We start from the raw sequence: 11,993 nt of genomic DNA, 5'->3' as shown, positions 1-11,993 counted from the left end.
TGGGAGGAGGCATGAAATGTGCTTTGTAGTGAGAGGACTGCCTCTCTCTACATCTAAGGGGTGTTGCCCCAAACACAGTGCTGTTGATGCCAATGCAACTGCCTGGACCATGCCTCCTTCTTCCTGCCCTTTTTCATTATGGACATGTCATGGCCTTTCCTCTGACTACAACAGCCCCGTCCCCAGGCCTCTTTTCATGTAGAACAAGGCAGAGGTTATGTGGGGCACTGCCTGGACTGGGAGGCCAGAGCCTTAAAAATCTAACCCTAATTTGCAATAGCTGTATGGCATTTGACTGTTTTATCCATTAAAAGAAGGAGAGTGGTTGACAAGATGATCTCTGAGGTGACTCCTTTTAGTGTAGGACTGTTTACAGAGATGTGGACAGGATTAGGGAAGGATGCTGAGGCACCCAGGGACCTGCAATAACAGAGGCCTGTACCACACCTGAAGGGGAAAGGCGCTCTGACAGCTGGATGAGAGGGAGCCCTGCAGGAAGGGTCACCGGCGGGAGCTGTACCTGTGGAGGGGACAGCCACTGCCATAACTGCCCCAGTCAGGAAGAGGTGAGAGGAATAAATTCCATGACCTTGCTCCCTTCCTGTCCTCCAAGCTCCCACTAACACCTCCCACTGGCCAAACCCAACAGAAGCCAGAGTACAGAGGCGCCCGGGTGATGCACACGGCAGGGCTCAGCCTCCCAGGACACAGAGCAGAATGACTTTCAGTGGGTCTAGGGACACATGGGGCATATCCTCCAGAGACCATAATTTGGTTGTTATTTTTTATAAAAGTGATAAGTTCTAGTTGCCATTTATTTGATTATTTGTTAATTTAATCAGCCTTTATTTTTATCTCTATTCACAAATATTCTGTGGTAATCAACCCTCTGATAGAGTATCCATTTTGCAAATGAGCCAGTTGAAATGCATTGTGTCTTTAAACCACGTTTTTAAAATTTAACAAATGTTATTTGGGTGCCTTTTTTGTGCAAGCCCTCCCAAGGGACCTACATGGTGTAATAGGACAAGTGGTTCTATCTGTAGTCAGAGATGAGGACACAATTGACATTTATATTTTCACACTGTGAAGAGCAGAGCAGCTGACAAACTGGAAGGCAGGGAGTCAACAAAAGTGCAGTCCATAAATGTGAATTTGGAGAAGCTGTATAGCAAGGACTGTGTGAAGTGAAGAACAACAAGGGACCTGTCATGAAGTTGCGGTGGAGAATGGGGTTGGATGGATAAGCCTCGGGTCCCTATTCTAGTCCTCACTCCTCATAACAGACTGTGCCTGCCTCACAATGCTGTGAAGAGAAAAGGACACAGGCAGGGACACCACAATTGGGAAGGAGAGGCAGATATTAGACCTCAGCCTCAGGGGAGCCGGGGCAATAAGGCACTTGACTCTCAAGGGACTGGGACGAAGAGATCAGGGACAAGGACGAGCTTCGACAGGATGAGTCTCCTGAAACTCCACTGGGCCCAGCTATCCCATGCCATGCAACTCACAGGGACACAGTCCAGCGGTGGGGTGTCTGAAACTGAGCCCAAAGAAGCAAACACATGCCTGTTCACCCTCATCTCTGAGTCAGTCACCTGTCAGTTTTCATAACCCTGTGCTCTCCAGTGTCCCTTGAATCTGCCTCACTCGTGTTATTTTGTGATGAACATCTTCTCTCTCCTGAAGGAGACATTTGAGGATAAACAAGCAGGAGGTCTGTGAGCGTCCCTCAAACTCATGTGCTTCAGTATCACCTCATGTGATTTGTGTAAATCGAGCACATGGGGCTTGGGCAACTTGCCCCTCAAATGGCATGTGCTCATCTTGGGGTTCTACTGTGAGGTGAAGTTAGGAAGCAAAGCAACACACGAGAACCTTGTGCTTACCTGGGATTGGCTGTGCATGCTTGCGTGCCTGTGTATCTCAAGGGAAAACAAAGATCTTTGGACTTCACATCCATAACTAGATGGAGTCCTTCCAGATTATGATTCATCGTATAACTGGGGGATTTCAGAAGGAGTCACCCCATGATGTGCCTCAGTGGTATGTGGATTATTTTGAGCTAAAGGCAACTGCAACCCTGCAGCTCAAGAAAATCTTCGGCTCTCCCCTTAACTATCTAGAACAGTGGTTCTCATCCTTCTGGCCCTTTAAATACAGTTCCTCATGTTGTGACCCAACCATAAAATTATTTTTGTTTCTACTTCATAACTTTAATGTTGCTACTGTTATGAATCTTAATGTAAATATCTGATATGCAGGATGGTCTTAGGCGACCCCTGTGAAAGGATCGTTTGACTGCCACAGGTTGAGAACCGCTGATCTAGAAGAATTTAAATTAGGAACCAGCCCAATATAAGAGATATCACCAGAAATGACTTTTTACCTATTTATATGGTAGGGCAAACTAATAATTACTGAGCATGTGTTCTCTCTGCAATTGCCTTCTGAAACCCCAAGGTGCATTATCTCATCTTTAGCTCAGAATGTCATCTATACCTCAAATTTTCCTTACTGTCTCTGAATCTTTCATGTATGCAGGCTCTCTGACCCTGTCATGTATGTGGGGTTCCTGTGTGAATGAAATTAAATTAGATTTTCTCTTATCAATCTGTCTCTTGTTGATTTGCTTATTCAACAAGCTGAAAGAACCAAATGAAGAAATTGTGAAATTTACCCCTTCCCCGCATAATCACTTCTTAATCCATTTTTGGTAGAGAGAAAAAAAATTAATGTAAATAATGTATTTTTAATGTAAATAATATATTTTTAAATAATGTATTTCCCTATTAGAATTAACAGAATAGGAGCAAATCATTTCACTGAAGTTGCTAAGTGTTGCCATTCGGCTCTATACATCCCTGTTGTGGTATTATGGAATGCAGAATTGTAGAATTGCTTGAGGTGGTATTGGTAAACTTTGTATTTACAACTATGATTTATAAGTGCCAATCTTTACTTGATTTTAAATGCAATTTCTTTTTCTGCTTATTTATATATTTAATTCTTCAGGTAACTAATTATAAAAACAAAACTTACAAATATCTAATTTAGTGTCTGGATTTACAGACCTCTGACTTCATTAACTTCTTGATTTATAAACAGCGAACCAAAAGCCCCAGGTGATAAATGCAAAATCTGCTGGATTTATGCATCTAACCAAGAGCCCTACTATAAATCACTGTCACGTTTGCCAATGTTCCCATTAGTTAGTGGGTTGGCTGTCTGATTTGAAAACCCCTCTATCTTCACTATTTAATTCTGCTTTGTCTTTTGAATATACAGCTCATTCTGATAATTTGTTACTACCAAGTGCTTGTTTATAAGGCACTGTAATAAATTTTATAACATAAATTTTAAAGTTTTGAGTTAGGTACACTATATTTTTGAAAACCTTATGGATTGAAAACAATTCTCGGAAGCAAGAAGTAAATTTTACATCCTAAAGCAAAACATGGAGTGTTGGTCATAAAATGTTTGTCTTTTCTCTCTGTACTGTCTCTCCACCCCCTGCATTAAGACTTCCCTTTTTAACCAAGTGTGTACAGTTGTTGGCTGGACCTAAGCAGTCTTCTAAGCAGAAATATGAGTGTCTGAGCTGAACAGATTGGTATGATTACCGTGTACTAAACCTCTTGTTGAATGGGGGAGGGTCTGTAGGTGTTACCTTGGTTGTCTCTTCTATCTGGCCTTTTCATCTGCTAGGGACACACTGGTGCACCTCTGGGCTTAAATCCATGCTTGGGGAGCTCGAATACTTGCTGGGCAGCCTGTGAATTATATATATGTTGAAGTTATTTATTGTTTCCCTGGCTAAGGGTTGAGGGACTGATGTTTATCAGTTTTATGCCCTTGCCTACTGGGGACCGAGCTACTGCCCACAGTCAGAGAGAATTGCTCCCATAGGGGATCAGGATAAGGCCTGAGGGCACTGAGTAAGGATTAGCATTTTAAAATGATAATGTTCTCAGAGATATTATGCCCAATTAAGAAAATAGATGATTTTCCACTTGGTTATATGAAAGTTAGCAGATCTGTGTGGTTTACTGTGTTCCTTAGGTGCATATGATTCACATTTGTACTTTTCTCCCTGTCTGAGTGGCATATACACTTACATAGTAAGATTTACTATAAAGGTTTTATCTTATTGCATTTCCAAGATCTGAAAGCTATTTAAACAGGCAACTAGAGGCATACATATTCTTTTGCATGAACTGCCAAATAGTAGACAGAAATCGTCACCCTGTGCTCTCTATATTGCCTTGAGATTTGCAGGAATATGGGAAATGGTGGGTGGTCAATTTGCTATATAGCAGTTGAGATCGACCATAAAGCATTTTTTAAAAAATGCTTTTTAAGTATTTTTAACAACAAAGTTTTTAGAATAAAGTAGTGCATATATTTGTTAAAAATATTTTTTTGGACAACCCCTGAGCATTGGGATGGGAGTTGGGCACATGGAGAAACTAACAAAATATTCTAGAAGTTCAATACATTTTCTGTATCCCCAAAAGCAAATTAAAGTAGCAAGGAAGGATAAAATGAAAACTAGTATTAAAGGAAAAAAAAAACACAACAAAAACCACAGGCCCAAAATGGCATCTCTCATGATATAAAAGCCCATGATACCAAACCTAGATTTAATACCTGATCTAATTACAGTTTCAACCTTTCCCAGAAACATAATCTTAACCAACCAGCCTGGAAGCTATTTCCTTCCAGAGTAGTTATGTGAGCCACTGCAAGTCATATCAATCTTTCAGGACTTTAGTTTCATTACCTTAAAGACAGAACTTGATTAACAAACATCTGTTGAGCACCTATTATATGCCAGGCACTGTCAAAACTATTGGAGAAAGATGGATCATTGAAGCTACAGTCCAACTTCACAGGATTAAAATTCAGAAGAGAAGACAGCCTTTTTATAACTAATAAGGTCAGGTATGTGTTAGGAAAGTTTGAACAAATACCATAAATGAGGAGAAAAATACCTCAAGGTCCCTTTCATCTTTGCAGTAATAGTGGTTCTGACTGTTGCTTGCAACTACCAGAAGGGGCAGTACAAACTTTGTTCTGTAAGAATTGGAGTTTTCTCTTGTCAAGAGCTCTCTGAGGGATCAGTTCATGGAATTGGTTTTGGTTTGCCCACCATGGAACATTCTAGCAGTTGGATCAGTCTCCCAGTAGACATTTATCAAAAGCACTTAATGGCAAATAAACTAGTCCAGACCACCTGAGATGAGGAATTAACAGATTAGAAAATATTTTGAAATTAAAAAAAAACAACAGCAAACCAATATACCAAAATTTATGTGATGCATATAAAATAGTGCTCCAAGTAAGATTTACAGTTGTAAATGTCTACATTAAAATATAATAATGATCTCAAAACAATAACGTATCTTGCCATCTTCAGAAACTAGAAAAAGAAAACCAAGCTAAACCCAAAGCAAGAAGAATGAGGAATGATAAAAATTAGGGTGGTGATAAATAAAATAGGTACTAGAAAACAATAGAAAATCAGCAAAACAAAAAGTTGGTTATTTGAACATATCAAAAAAATGGATAAACCATTAGCTACACAGACTAAGAAAAAAAAGAGAGATGTACATTTCTAAAAATATCAGGAATTTAAGTGAGACATTACTCCTGACTTTGCAGAAATAAAAAGGAATGTAAGAGACTATTATGAGGTACTGAATATCAACAAAGTATATATCCTAAATGAAAAAGACAAATTCCTATAAACAAATTACTAAACTTTCTATTTTAAGAATTAACACCAACTTTTCTTAAACTCTTAAAAAAACAAAACAAAAGAAAAAGGAATATTTCCTAACTCATTCAATGAGGGTAGTATTATCTGATACCAAATCCAGACAAAGAAAACTGCAGAAAAATGTTTCTTATGACTATAGCTGTAAAAACAAAATATTAACAAACTGAATCCTGTTAAAAGGATTACACACCTTTATCAAATGGGATTTATCCCTAGTGCAAAAATGAGTCTACATATGAAAATCACCAGTATTATATACCATATTAATAGAAAGAAGAAAAAACCAGCATGACTATCTCAATATATTTTGAAAAAGTGTTTGACAAAATCCACTACTCTTATTTCATGATAAAAACACTCCACAAATTAGGGATATAAGGGAACTTCCTCAACCTAATAAAAGGGCATCTATGAAAAATCCACAACTAACATGACACTGGTGAAAGACTGAATGTTTTACCTCTAAAATCAGGAATGAGACAAAGATATCGTCTCTCACCACTTCTATTTAACACTGTGCTAGAAGTTCTAACCAAAGCAGTTAGGAAAGAATATCTGCGGGGAGCCGGTCCATGCTTGCTGTTTCAAGGGACCTGGCATATATGGCATACTGTTCTTAATATGTTTGCTCACCTTCTTGGCACTATGTGTTTTAACCAAGGTCTCTGAGAAAGGTTGTTTCCCTAGGTAGGGATTTTCCCCTGAAGTTAGGGAGGGAAAAAAACCTCTTAACTAAGTGCCAGGCGGGTAATTAATCACTTTAACTACGAACAATCATGCTTAAGCTACATAATCTTTACTCCCTGGAATGGAGATAAGAAACGCCCTAACCTTTGAAATAGAGATTGATAGGATTGGAATCAACTGGTATAAATACAGATGTAAGAAGACAGAACAGAAAGAGAGACAGAACCTAGGCACAGAACCTACACAGAACGTTCTCTAGAGACAGAAGAACTTCGCTGGAGAAAACATGGCAAAAGATCCTGGACAGAAACTGGCCTCAGAACCTAGAGACAGAACCTAGAGAGAGAACATGGCAAAAGATACTGGACTGAACCTGACTACAGAAATTGGCAAGAGAACCTGACTAGACCCTGGTGACTGAACCTGGCTGGAGAACCTGGACAGAACCTAGCGAGGGAACTTGGCTACAGAACCTGGCTGGAGAACCTAGCAAGACAACATGGACACAGAACCTGGCTGGAGATCCTAACCAGAACTTCACTGGAGATCCTGACCAGAACCTGACTGGAGATACTGGCTAGGCTGCTGATCAACTGAACGCTGTCTCTGTGTCCTTCCTTCTTCGCCGACTCCGTCCACACCTTTGGGGACCCCTGAACCTGCTGGGGTTGGACCCCGGCAAATATCTATTTATATAAAAACCCTGGGTGTAACATCACGATAGGCTCTACCAACCGGAAGGAAGTCAGTCCTGCAGGGGTTGTCTTGGCAACGGCTGTGCCCTCCCTGAGCTGTTTCTCAGAGCTGTTTCTGGTAAGGGCGAGGTTTGAGGCAGGAACTGGCCCGAGGAGTGTGGACCCACTGAGTCCTGGGTCTTTTTGCCAAAGGCTGCACCCTCCCTGAGCTGTTTCCTGCTAGGCCTGAGGGAAGAACCCACCATCGGAGTGCCAGGAGCGCCCAGCAGCAGTCAGTCCTGGGTTGCTGAGGTGGAGGCCAAGGCATGGTAGAACTCTGGGTCTGCCCCAACAGGGGCTGTGGCCGGCCTTCAAACCAAACCCTGACAGTAGGGAGGAGGGAGCCCCATTCCTCACAGAATCTGCTGTTGGATAGCTTGCTGTCAGTGGCCTGCCAGCCAGGAACCCCATTCACCTGCACCCCAGTCCCTGACAGGAGGGAGGAGGGAGCCCCATTCCTCACAGAATCGACAGGTGGCCAGTTTGCTGTCAGGGACCTGCCAGCTAGGAATCCTATTTACCTGCATATCTGTATAAAGTTTTAATACATTATATTAGAGGTCGTGGTGGTACTGTTTTACCCACAGTGTCTACAGGAATTGCTGCAAATTTATTTCTCGGTGGCAGTACCTTTCATTCCCAATATAAGTTACTGATTCCATTAAATGAAACTTCAATTTCTAGACTCGATATAAACAGTGAAGTTGCTAAAACTATTAAAAAGGCCCAACTTTTCATTATTGATGAATGCACCATGGCATCCAGTCATGCTATAAACGCCATAGACGGATTACTAAGAGAAATTATGAATTTGAATGTGGTCTTTCTTGGAGGGGATTTTCAACAATGTCTCAGTATTGTACCGCATGCTATGCGATCGGCCATAGTACAAACGAGTTTAAAGTACTGTAGTGTTTGGGGATGTTTCAGAAAGTTGTCTCTTACAACAAATATGAGATCAGAGGATTCTGCTTATAGTGAATGGTTAATAAAACTTGGACATGACAAACTTGATAGCAGTTTTCATTTAAGAATGGATATTATTGAAATCCCCTGTGAAATTATTTATAATAGATCTATTATTGAAGCTACCTTTAGAAATACTATGTCTATAGATAATATTAAAATATATCTAAACGTGCGATACTTTGTCCAAAAAATGAGCACATTCAAAAATTAAATGAAGAAATTTTGGATAGACTTGATGGAGATTTTCACACATATTTGAGTGATGATTCTGTTGACTCAACAGATGATGCTGAAAAGGAAAATTTTGCCATCGAATTTCTTAATAGTATTACTCCTTCAGGAATGCCATGTCATAAATTAAAATTGAAAGTGGGTGCAATCATCATGCTACTGAGAAATCTTAATAGTAAATGGGGTCTTTGTAATGGTACCAGATTTATTATCAAACGATTAAGACTTAACATTATCCAAGCTGAAGTATTAACAGGATCTGAAGAGGGAGAGGTTGCTCTGATTCCAAGAATTAATTTGTCCCCATCTGACACTGGCCTCCCATTTAAATTGATTCAACAACAGTTTCCCATGATGCCAGCATTTGTGATGACTATTAATAAATTACAAGGACAAACTCTAGACAGAGTAGGAATATTCCTGCCTGAACCCGTTTTCACACATGGTCAGTTATATGTTGCTTTCTCTTGAGTTTGAAGAGCATGTGACATTAAAGTTAAAGTTCTAAATACTTCATCACAAGGGAAATTAGTCAAGCATGCTGAAAGTGTTTTCACTCTTAATGTGGTATACAGGGAGATATTAGAATAAGTTTAATCACTTTATCAGTCATTGTTTGCATCACTGTTGTTTTCATATCATTTTTTATTGCTTTTATATCATGCCTCTGTTGTTGTTATATCCTTTTGTTACTGTTTATTTATTAATAAATTTATATATTATTTTCATATACATTTTATTAATTTCCTTTCATCTCTCACACTTCTATTATAGAGAAAGTACAATTATCAATATTAAAATATTTCTGCTAATTAATTCCCTTTTAATGTGCACAGATTTCATGCACTGGGCTACTAGTATAATAATAATAAAAGCATAATATGCTAATTAGACCGGACATACTTCCAGATGACCTTCCGGACCAAGCCAGGGCTGTGAGGAAGGCCCAGGTCCCAGGTGCCAGAAAGAAGCCGGTGCTGGCATCTGAGGGAAGGAAGGCCTACTCTTGATGAATTTCATGCATTGGGCCTCTAGTAAGAAATAAAATGCATCCAGATTTAAGAGGAAGAAGTAAAACTTTATGTGTTCACAAATGACATGATCTTTCTATATAGAAGCCTTAAATATTTCACAAAAGCTATTAGAGCTAGTAAATGAGTTTAGAACAGTTGCAAGATTCAAGATCTCTATATAAGTATCTTTTGTATTGCTATACACTTGGGATGTACAATACAAGAAATAAAATTAGGAGTACAATTCCAGTTACTATTTTATTCTGTTCTAGCATCAAATAGAATAAAATGCTTAGTAATAAATTTAACCATGGAAGAACAAGACTTGTATAATGAAATTGATAAAGCATAGTTGAAAGAACGTAAAGAAGACCTAAATAAATGGAAAGGCATCCTGCGCTCATGTATTAGAAATTTAATTTTGTTATGATGGTAATACTCCCCACATTGATCTACAGAGTCAATACAATCACTATCACAATTTCAAATGTATTTTTTGCAGAAATGGACAGAATAATCTGAAAATGCATATGGAAATGCTAGAGGCACAGAATAGCTAAAACAATTTTGAGAAGAAAAAAAACAAAGTTGGAGGATTCACATGTTCCAATTCCAACACGTATTACAAAGGTACTGTAATTACACAATATAGTGTGTAGAGATAACTTGTTGCAGAATTCTGCACCTGTAACCTGAATAATTTTGTTAACTAGTCAAACAAATAAATTCAATAACAAAATATGATGGCACTGGCATAAGCATAGATATAAAGGCCAATGGAGTAGAAGTAGGAATCTAGAAAAAAACCTATACATCTGTGGTTAATTGATTTTTGACAAAAGTGTCAAGACCATTCATTGAGGAAATAATAGTTATTTTAACAAATGGTTCTGGGACAAGTGGAAAGCAACATGCAAAATAATTAATTTGAACTTCTATCTCACACTGTGTACAAAATTTATTGCAAAATGGATCAAAGACCTAAATGCATATATATAGCTGCAAATATAAAAATCTTAGAAACATGGGTGCAAATATTTGTAACCATTAATTAGACAACAGTTACATAAATATGACAAGAAAAGCACAAATGATCAAAGAAAGAACAGTTAAATAGAACTTCATCAAATTTAAATACTTAATGGTTTCCTCAAAAAATTGAATATGGAACTGCCATTTTACCCAGTGATCCCACTTCTAGGAATATATCCTAAGAAACCTGAAGCACCAGTCAGAAAGAATGTATGTACCCATCTGTTCATAGCAGCACAATTTTCAATAACTAAGATATGGAAACAGTCCCACTGCCCTTCAGTAGATGAGTGGATAAAAAAAGCTGTGGTACATTTATACCATAGAATACTATGCAGCAGTAAAAAATAAGAAAATAAAAAAAGAACCTCTTACCCTTTGGGACAGCATGGAGGGACCTGACGATTATTATGCTAAGCTGAATAAGTCAGTCAGAGAAAGACAAGTATCGCATGATCTCACTCATATGTGGAATCTAATGAACAAAATAAACTGATGAATGGAGTGGATCCAGAGACAAGGAAGCATGGAACAAAGTGTGGAATCTCAGAGGGAAGGTGGGGGAGGGTGGGTAGGAGGTAATCACTAAAGACCTTGTATGCATATATGCATAACCCATGGACACAGACAATAGGGTGTTGAAGGCCTTGGGGTGGGGGGCGGAGCAGGCTGGAGGGAGTTAATGAGGGGGAAAAGGGGAATATGTAATAATTTCAACAATAAAGAATTATTTTTTAAAAATTAAATACATTATGCACCAAAAGACATTAACAAAAATGTGAAAAGACAACCCAGAGAATGTAGAAAACGTTTGCCAGTTCCCTAGAGAAATTTAGTCACAGAGTTTTCATATGACCCAGTACTTATACTTCTATGTCTATGCCCAAAAGAATGAAAAAACATGTTCACACAAAAATTTAGAGATAAATGTTCATAGCAATATTATAAATAATAGCCCAAAATTGGAAACAACATAAATGTTCACCAACTGAAGAATGGGTAATCAAAATGTGATATATATATATATATATATATATATATATATATATATATATATATGTAATATGCAAATTAACTGTCACTCCGACACAAAGATGGCAACTATGCCAGCATCCCGTGCCCCTGCCATGGAGGGAGGAAGGACTGTGGACACAATGAGGGGCTGGTGGACTGGGGCATGCTCCTGGCGGCCACCATGCAGCTTGGGGCATGCCCCCAGCCCAGTGGACACAACATGGGCTCCGATGAGGCCTTGAGGGGAGGTAGGGAGGAGTGGGGGTGCTCAGTAGGGTTAGAGGAGGGGCATCCTAGGGTTGGGAGACCTATGGGTGGGGCTAGAGGAGGCACTAACTTTTCAGGACAGAGTCAAAGAGGAGGCTGGAGCCCCACTTGAGGGAGGAGAGGCCAGAGAGCCAGGAGGGGAGGGACAGCAGGGATAACATGGCAGCCAGATCCAGCCCAGCCTCAGGCCAGGTCTGCTCCAAAGGTGCTGGTGGGAGGGGTCAAAGGCCCAGGGCTGGAGGGCAGGGAGGGGACCGGGAGGAT

The sequence above is a fragment of the Myotis nattereri genome, assembly GCF_964212035.1.
Source record: "Myotis nattereri genome assembly, chromosome: X".
Classification (NCBI taxonomy): Eukaryota; Metazoa; Chordata; class Mammalia; order Chiroptera; family Vespertilionidae; genus Myotis; species Myotis nattereri.
Note: the sequence above shows the minus strand (reverse complement) of the source record.